Raw genomic sequence first — 10,009 nt, forward strand, 5'->3', positions numbered from 1 at the left:
AAATGGGCCCGGCAAGCAATGGAATATGTTAGGAGTGCTAAGTACGAATTCAAGATTAACGGAAATTTAACTTGGACAATCATTTCTTATAGAGGTTTGAGACAAGGAGATCCTTTATCTCCATACCTCTTCATTTTGGTAGCGGAGGTGTTCACAATTTTAATGGAGGAAGATAGAGCAAAAGGAAACATTTCAGGTTTCAAGATAGTGCCAATAGCACCAGCAATTTTTCATTTATTATTTGTGGATGACTGCATAATTTTTGGAGACCATGTGCAGATTTAAACAAGGGTCAACATCGAGGAGATTATGGGGATGGTTGCTTGGGACAATCTAGGAAAGTATCTTAGGCTACCAACACAATGGAGAGATCTAAAAATAGTGCACTAACATGGATTGCAGAAAAAGCGATAAACAAAATGGAAGGGTGGAAGGAAAAGCTCCTAAATTAAGCGGAAAACGAGATGCTCACTGACGAACGGGTTTTTGCTAGTAAAGAATTTCACAAAAGTAATCACGTTGTAAGTATAGTTTCTAAACCAACAAAGAATCCTTTCGTACAAAAACTTGTTTGTCACTAAAGCAAACCCAAATTAAAATAATAACCGAAGTATTCAAACCTCGGGTCGTCTCTTAAGGAATTGTATGGAGGTGTAGTTATTATTGGTTATGGAAAAGTATATTTTTGGATTTTTCGAAAGGTTGAACAAGGAATGTAAATGATAAGAAAATAAATTTATAATTAAGAAAACTCTTGGCAAGGTATGACAATCAGACATCCTATCCTAGTTATCCTTATCAATTGTGATGAGAATTGTTCATTACTCCCACTTAGTTAACCCTTACTAAATAAAGGAAAGTCAAGTGGACTAATCAATTTGATTCCTCAGTCCTAGTCAACTCCTAAGGAAAGACTAGCTTAGAGGCATCCAAATCAACCAACAAATTCCAATTATCAGTCAACAAAGGAGTTTGATAACTCAAGCGTCTCCAATTACTCAACCAAAGCTAAGAATGTAAAAAGCTAAATTAAAATCATAAATATGAACTACCTCAAATTGCATTAAATAAAGAAATCAAATCTAACATGGAGTTCATAAACCAAATTGGGAAAATAAATAAACTAGAATGATAGAATAAATAAAAGTAGAAGAGAAACTAAATTAAAAGAACATTGAACCTGGAATTGGGAAGAAACAAACCTAAAACTAAGAGAAATCCTAAAACCTAGAGAGAGGAGAGAGCCTTTCTCTCTAGAAACTACATCTAAAAACCTAAATTGTGTGAATGAATGTTGTATGAGTTGTGTCCTGTGTTTTCCCATTCTGCAGCTCTTATTCTGTGTTTTTCAGGCTTGGAACTGGGCCATAAGGAGCCCAGAAATCGCCCCCAGCGCTTTCTGCAACTTTCTGCACGTGGTGCATATCACGCATACGCGTCAGTCACGCGTGCACGTCATTTGGCGAAATTCCTTGTCATGCGTACGTGTCGCTCGTCTTCTGCGCTAGGCACGCGTACGCGTCGCCCATGCGTGCGTGTCGCTGCCGGCTTCTCTAAACTTCATTTTCGCACGTCCTTCTACTTTTTCATGTTTTCTTTCCATTCTTTGAGCCATTCCTGCCCTATACAGTCTGAAAACACTCAACACACGGATCACGGCATCGAATGGTAATAAAGGTTAATTAAAATTAACAGTTTAAAGGCCTAGAAAACATGTTTTCAATTATATCACAAAATTAGGAAGGAATTGTAAAACAATGCAAATTATATTTTGTTCCCAATGAGTTTTTTCCAAAGACTTAGCTCAAAGGTTACTAGATTGTCGTGGACATCGGCTGAAAAGGATAGGGGCATCCACTGAAAAAGCTGGGGAAAGATTAGTAAAAGCAAGGCTGAAGGCAGAATGGGGTTTAGAGATTTTCAAAGTTAAAATATTGCACATCTAGCCAACAGGCATGGAGAATGATAACAAATCCAAGCATATTGTGGGTTAGAATACTCAAAGCTATGTACTTTCTGAAAGAGGAATTTTGAGAAGCAAAGGAAAGGAAAAGTGCTTCATGGGTCTGGAAAAGCATACTACAGAGTAGGGATTTTTTGAGAAGAAATAGAAGATGGTGCATAAGAGAGGCTTCCAAGGTTACAAGGTTAAAATCTGGGAAGACAATTGGGCCATGAAAAATAATAGATTTCAAGGCAAAGGAAATAATAATATAGAATTTGTAAAAGATTTAATTAAAGAAGGCTTTGGATGGGACGAAAGGAAGGTCAAGAACATTTTTCCAGCAAGCATTAGTGAAAAAATTTTACAAACACCAACTTATAAGTAGGGAGGATCAACTTGTTTGGTCATTTAGATGGGATGGGAACTATACCATTAGAACAGGATACCACATAACCAGAAAAGAGACTGCAGATATGGAATCGGATGCACCTATAAGGCTATAACGAGTGAGGACCTGAACGACCTTTGGAAGGAGATTTCGAATCTACAAGTGCCCCAGAAGATAAAATTATTTTTGTGGAAGGTAGCTCACAATAGTCTTCTAGTCAGCAGTAATCTATTCAGCAAAAAGATAGCCAGGGATTCGAATTGCCAAATTTGCAATGATGGGATTGAAACTAGGGATGAAAAATTGGGTCAAACTCATCGAGTCAATCCACCAAAACCACCAAAAAAGATGGTTCAGGGTGAGATTTTGAACCCGCTAACATGAAAAATCCCGTCAAACCCATACCGTCGAACTCGCGGGTTTTAGCAACAAAATAAATACCTAAAAAAAGGGAATTAAGGTTTCAGTTCTCCTCCCTTAGCCACACACCCACTCCCCACTCTTTTTTTCTTCTTCTTTCTTTTCAATGGCAAAACCTTCTCCCTCACCGTCGCTACCGCTGCTTGCTCGTCACCCCTTCATTGTCCTCAAAAGCCGGTCTCATGGTGCCTTACTCCTTCAATCTTGTAGCAGATCTCTCGATTTTTCTTCTCAGAATTGCCGTCGTCGCCGCTGCTTGTCCGCCGCCCCTCCACCCAGAAATTGATAACCTCCTCCTTGCAGCATCTCTAGAAGCGTTGTTGGCATCTTTGTGCAGCGTCTCCAACAATGACTGTGTCTCCAGTGGCATTTCTTTCCTTTCTTCGTTCTTTTCCTCTTATTTGATTTATATTCTCTCTCATATCTGAACCTCACGTTCTAGTCTGTCTGTGGCGGCGGCAACCTTCTCTGCTTCCTCAGTATCTCTGCTTTCTCGACAACCTCTAAGCCTAAAGCCATAGCTATATTTGGGCACGCTTTGGCGGGGCGCATTTTGGTGGCTTTACCACCCCTAATTGAAACCATCGAAAATGCCTTGCTTTTATGTCCTTGGACAAGGGCTGCTTGGTTCGGTGGACAATGCCAGTGCATACCTAGTTCGGAATCAGTAAGTTCATGTGGAAATGGCTAATGGAGTTGTTTGGAAAATAAATGAACATGAAGGAGACCAAAAAGAGACCATGCAGAGCATAATTGGGTATCTTATGTGAGAAATTTGGAAATTGAGGAATCATATACTATCTTTAGAAATATTGAAGTGAACCCTATGTTAGCGATGGTTAAAACAATGTTGTTGGAATCAGAATTTAGAACAACCAATCAAACAGATGATCAACTAAATTAAACAGCAACAACATCACCAATAATAATAATAGTGTGAGAAGAAGGGTTACCTGGAGGGCCGGAGGCGCCTATAGGAAAAGGTCTAAAGGCAAATGTGGATGCTGCATTCCAGAAGAATACGGTAGATGGAGCTACAGTGGTGGTTGTCAAGGACAACGCAGGTAGATTAATCTCAGGAAGTGTGGCTAAAATCAAAGCAACATCCAGCCTCGGGGCAGAAGCAACTACAATGAGAAATGTGTTAATTTTAGCTATAAATCTACAATTAGTGCAAATAAACTTTGAATATGACAATTTATCCCTAGTCCAGGAAATTAAATCTAAGGCGTGCATTGGCGAAATTCAGGCCATCCTTTGAGACATACATGAGTTGGCGACCAAAATTTCTCGGTGCGGCTTCACTTGGAGTCCAAGGGAGGGAAATTCTCTAGCGCACAAGGTAGCTGCTCTAGCTTTTGTCAACCATAGGAAATCAGAACCATTCTTCGAAGGGAGGCTTTCTGATAGCAAAGGAGACAACAAATCACCGATCTTGTAACAAGCGAGACAACTGCGTAGGTATTACTTGTAGCGAGAGACAGAAGCAATGAGTATCACTGCAACCTTCTCAATAGGATAGGTGGAAATCGATACCAACCAGTTGGAATGTTTTCAAGAAATGCAGAGTATGAACATACAGGGCAAGAGGAAGCTGTGGACAAGTTCCTTCCAGATTTTGGTCGTGCACATCAAAGCATCGAAGAGCTCATCGACTCAGATTAGGGGTTGGCAACGCGTGGATCATGCGGCAGAGGTAGCCAGCTTTCAGGGGCTGAAACCGAACAGGCATATCGTTTAGAAGATGATGACGGCAGCGGAAGTTCAAGTCTTCCTCCTTGGCGCAGCGATGGCAGCGTTCCGCAGCCAATGGTCTGTGATGCAGCTAGCAGAACCAGATTAGGGGGGGAAAGCAAGCTCTCTGCCAAATCAAGCAAGAGGCAAGGGGGCAGAATTTCAATCTGCAAAGAAAAAGGGCTTTTAATACTCTTTGGCATGGTGTGGCAACTGGCGATCTCACATGCATCGGCGATGAAGGTTTGGTGGTGAAACACCGTGACTGATAGCAACAAAGGAATCTGATCGAAGAAGGGAGTAGAGATGTCGCGTGCTTCAGAGGGATAATTACGACAGTGAAAAGGAGTTGGCAGTGGTGGTATGGCGATGTTTTGACACCAGGTGGGTGATGGAAACTGTTCGGTGGCAATGGATTCAGCTGCAGCAAGGTAGGAGAAGGATCTGCTCAAAAGGGGTGGTACGTGAATGAGGTAGGAAAGTATGGGTGGTGTAACACCCTACCACACAGAACTTTACACCTAGGATGTAAAGCAGAGGTGGTGAGGCGCTACGACTGCTAAAATAAAATACATACATATAATAGTAGAAAGAATATAATAAACTATGAGCCTTGAAAAATGGGTAAAACAAAACTCGTAAAATAAAAAGCGCAACGCTCCGAAACGGAATAACTTGCGTGCGAAGAAACCTAAAGATTATAGATATGAATAAGCAAAAGAATAAAAGAAAGCCAAGAATATAGTGAAACTAACTCCTGACTCTGCCTGCGAAGTCAAGGCTGGCCGGAGAATATTTACATATAATTACATAAGTATCCCAAACACCCAACGTATAGTAATAAGTCCCTAACTCTCCTGTAACCTCTATGAGGAACAAAATAGGTAAGTTTCTTGGAGAGAAAGCTAAGTACTTATATACATAAATTGATAAACACCAAAACGCAGGAACCGCTCCTCTTCAGAGATCCAGATGCCTAGCGAGAAGCTTTTCGACCTGCATCTGAAAACAGTAACACAGTATGGGGGTGAGAACCGGAGGTTCTCAGCATGGTAAAGGTGCTACGCGTATAATAAATAAGGTCCTGGGAATGCCAGAGGCAATCCTAGAACTCCGTCATACAATTGCAAAGCTTAATTTCTAAGCAGAAGCCATAAAAAGGGGTAAGTGGCCTAATGAATTCTAACCTTACATATTTTAAACCTAACATTAACTCCAAACCGGTCCACCCTTCCTCTGCTCCTCCATCACCAATTAGTTTACACAGACAAATAATCAAACAAGGCAAGCACAAGTAACTTACAAGTAATACAGATAACAAGTACAACAGATAGCATGTTATAATCACGTAGGCATTCCCAAATAGTTCACAAACAAGCAATTCAAACAATGTGCACATGATGCATGCCTGTCCTATGGCTGTTGATATCAACTGTCGGTTACGTAGCCATCCTGACATGTTCTCAATCTCAAAATACACCATGGGGAGAATCCCAAGCTGACATAGGGAGGAGAACGCCCCCAAGCTCAATAATATCCATGGGACGAATCCCAAGCTGACATGGGGAAAACAATACCCCAAGCTCACAACCACGGGAAAAATCTCGGCTGACATGGGGACAATGCCCCAAGCCTAAGTTATTCAATCATTTTCTCATAATTATTAATTTCATTCTCAAAACCAATTCATATCTCATCTCATCATTCTCAACTTTACTTAACTCATTGCTCATACATTTTATTATTCTTGATTGATTAACATTATCAATTCTCAACTTTACTTAACTCATTGCTCATACATTTTATTATTCTTGATTGATTAACATCATCAATTCTCAACTTTTATTTCATTCCTTGTTCCTCATTCTTCTTTCTTCTCTTTATCTCTCAATATCATTGTCTTTAACTTTAACCCTTCCTAGGGGCAACTTACATTTCTTTTCATTTCCTAAGCTTGTTTAATCTAAAACCTTCTTGTGTTGTAAATACTTATGCACGACCTATTTTTCTTGGTAAGGTAACTCTAGAGATCTTAATCTTCAATTTAAGTTAGGTTTTTGCTGAACTTGGATTAGAATTGAATTTTTTACAAAATTTAGAATTCTGCTACTGCATTTACAAAATTCCAGAAAAACAGACAGCAGCAGTATTTTTATAAATTCCACAATAATTCTAATTCTAATCCGTTGCCTCTAAATTTTGATGGGACTACATTCAAAATTCCCAAGTTTAAAAATCCACAAGTTTCAGGTTCATATAACTTCATTTGAGTAATTAATTATCAATTGAAAGAAGTGCCCTATTTTTATGAATCAGTTCAGAATTTCCAGCAAACAACCCATCTTCCAAATGACTTATCTAAGTCTACAAAATAGATATGGATCTGAAATTTATTCTCATTTAAAATATACTGATAAATTTTTAAATCCCTTTTGGGAGCAACTTAAAATTCCGTTTAAATCCAAAGTTATAGCGTCTGGAAGTTGGTACTACAGAACCAGAAAACCAGAAAAATCTGCAGCAACCACTAAACTTTAAAAAATCATATCTTCCAAACCACTCGGCCAAATTCCTTGAAATTTTTCTGGAATAATATTGACTTATAGAAATTTGTTTGAAAAATAGATTAGTTTGAAAATCATGTCCAGATTATTTCCAGTTTTCGTTTTAAGTTGCTGTCCAAACAGATTAGGAATTTCTGCAGTAAGACTTCTCAGTTTCACTAACCGAATTTAGTCCTCTAGGTTTCCAACTTATACTAGTCCACCATTCCTCTCATTCATCACCATATCTACTTTAATTATATCATAACCCTACCCCAAAACCTCAGGTCCATGTACATATCAGAAATTACCATGATTTATATCATACAAGCATACTTTAAAGCATTAAAATTCTGCACTTCCTCTAACAATAATAAACCAACCAATCCATAGAATTTCAGCAACATCAACCTTACTAACTCATCACCTTCAACTAGAAATTGCATCTAACAATTACCCATAATTCATTATTAGCCAATCAACAAACCATAACCACAAAATATCATTAACATATACCAACAATATCATCAACTCAAAACTAATCATTTAATGCATAAAACCATTTCAACTTATCCTATAGTTCTTCTAGCCTAAGTTTTCACACCACCTTATATATTAAACGCGCGAAACCTAAACCATACCTTGGCCGATCACTATATTTAGTCCAAGGCAGCCACACGAATCACAACCACAGCCCCTCAAGCTTTGAGAAACCAACCAAAATCTTAGCTCCAATCACCACCAAGCTTCCAAATGCCCACAATTCAATTCCAATGCACATATATATACTTAATTCACACCTAATATACATATATATTCTCAATTCAGATTTTACATAATAAATTCAAGATTTGGCTAGGTTTAGGTGATCTTTACCGCACCCACACTTCTCACAGCAACTCAATCCGATAAGCTCCGCAAGCTAAATCGAACCTAGAACACCAATTATGATTGGTTATGTATAAAAAAAGGACAAATATTTTTTTTCCAGTTTTTATCAATAACTTTTAATAGTAAAAGTAAAAGATGTACAAAAATAAAAAAAATGTACGCAAAGATAATGCATATAATATTCTTCTAAAAAAACACAAAAATTGTGAATCCTATAAACATTAATTGTATTATCATACTATTAAAACATTAATTATATTATCATATCAAATATTTGATGTCATGGAGTTGTTGAACCGAAAATTTGTAGAGAATACTTCATGACTGGGGCGATGACGAATGCTTGAAGATATTGAAAATTTGCCTTAAGGCTATTCCGAATGATGGGAAGGTCATTGTGGTGGAAACAATTGTTCCCATTGTTCCTGAGCCAACATCTTTTGCCAAGAATGCTTTTAGAAATGATGTTATCATGATGACTCAAATGCCTGGAGGGATTGAGAGAACCAAACAAGATTACATGGACTTAGCAAATGGATCTGGATTTAGTGGAATAAGATTTGTGTGTTGTGTCTCTAGCTTCTGGGTCATGGAATTCTACAAGTAGTTCCAACACACGCGTGTTACTACTTTTTAGACTATATTTGTATTTGTATTTTGAAATGTTTACAATGTTTCTTTGTAGTTGTTTCAATTGAATAAGTGTTTGTGTTTGTTTTGATATCATATCTTTTTTAAAAAATAATTTTATTTTTTAATATAATTTTATGTAAAGTCCACTCCCTCCATTTGATGGTTGCCCAAGGCCGCTAATCTAGATTTGTATCGAATAATACTACTGGTAGGGCTTCTTTAATTTGCAAAAACGTATTTGGATATGATTATGGCGCTATTTGAGAGTGGAGTAACCAAAGTCCATGTTTATGTGTTATATAAGGGACCGAACTCAGTTAACATAGCCTCCTTCCAATGATTAAATTGGGTAGTCTTCTAAGCAAAACTTGGTATAGTTTGTATACTCAGGATCAGGATTAGTACTAGAAAATAGCATTAAAAGATTTAGGTTTTGAGTGAATCTAGATTTTGCTCTGGTAATCATAGAATGAGTGTTAGTAGTATGGGTAGTTTTTGAATTAAAAAGAGGATTAATTTGTATGCAGGAATAGTTGAAGGATGTGGATTAGTAGGAGATTGATCTTTTGAACTCAAGGATGAGGGAACAGAATATGTTAACAATGAGTTTAGGTCTCTTTTATATTACAAAATTAATTTTTGTCCCTTCTTAAAATTTAGTCTAGCTCCATCCTTAATGATTGGGATGATGAACACTGCTTGAAGCTCCCGAAGAATTGTCACAAGGCCATTCCCAATGATTGGAAGGTCATTGTGGTTCACATAACATGCTTCCTAGTGTACCTGAGCCAACAGCTGTTGCCAAGAACGCATTTAGATTTGATGTCATAATGACTCACACACTAAGAGGGAAGGAATGAATACAGCAAGATTTCATTCATGGACTTGGCTAAAGGATCTGGATTCACTGCCATAAGATTTGTGTGTTGTGTCTCTTAGGTATGGGTCATGGAGTTCTAGAAGTAACTCTACGTCACCACACACACAAACATACTATATATATATAGTTGCTTGTATTTTGAAACAATGTTGACAAAATGTTTCATGCAATCTAGTTTAATATATATATGGTTGCTTGTATTTTGAAACAATGTTGACAAAATGTTTCATGCAATCTAGTTTCTTTCGACATTTTACCATCTCTTCACAGTTTGTCATCTTTTCGGTATTTTTCAGACAGTTCGCCATCTTTTTGGCAGTTTTGCCTGCGCTTTTTTTGCGGCAGTTACTTCTGCGCTTTTTTGCGGCAGTTTCGTCTGCGCTTTCATTGCGCCAGTTGCATCTACGCTTTTCTTGCAGCAGTTCTGTCTGCATTTTCTTTCAACGGTTCCGTCTGAGCTCCTTTCAGCAATTCCATCTACACCTGCTCTATCAGTTTATGCAGTTTTTTTTCTTTCTTTTGTTATTTTGAATAAGTTTCCACTTGAGTTTGAGGAGATATGTTAGAATATATTA

General features: G+C 37.8%; 1 long non-coding RNA gene and 1 pseudogene across 1 annotated transcript; one reads left to right on the top strand and one right to left on the bottom strand.

Moving 5' to 3' along the window:
- The window catches only part of LOC107609368, a 17,467-nt pseudogene extending 8,827 nt beyond the window's left edge, over positions 1-8,640 (top strand).
- On the bottom strand, positions 5,132-7,973 carry LOC107609369. Its single transcript, XR_001613132.2, has 3 exons — positions 7,907-7,973; positions 7,672-7,830; positions 5,132-5,489 (listed from the first exon to the last, which is right to left on the bottom strand). It is a non-coding gene; the product is annotated as an uncharacterized LOC107609369 (long non-coding RNA).

The sequence above is a fragment of the Arachis ipaensis genome, chromosome B07, assembly GCF_000816755.2.
Source record: "Arachis ipaensis cultivar K30076 chromosome B07, Araip1.1, whole genome shotgun sequence".
In the NCBI taxonomy this organism is placed as follows: domain Eukaryota; kingdom Viridiplantae; phylum Streptophyta; class Magnoliopsida; order Fabales; family Fabaceae; genus Arachis; species Arachis ipaensis.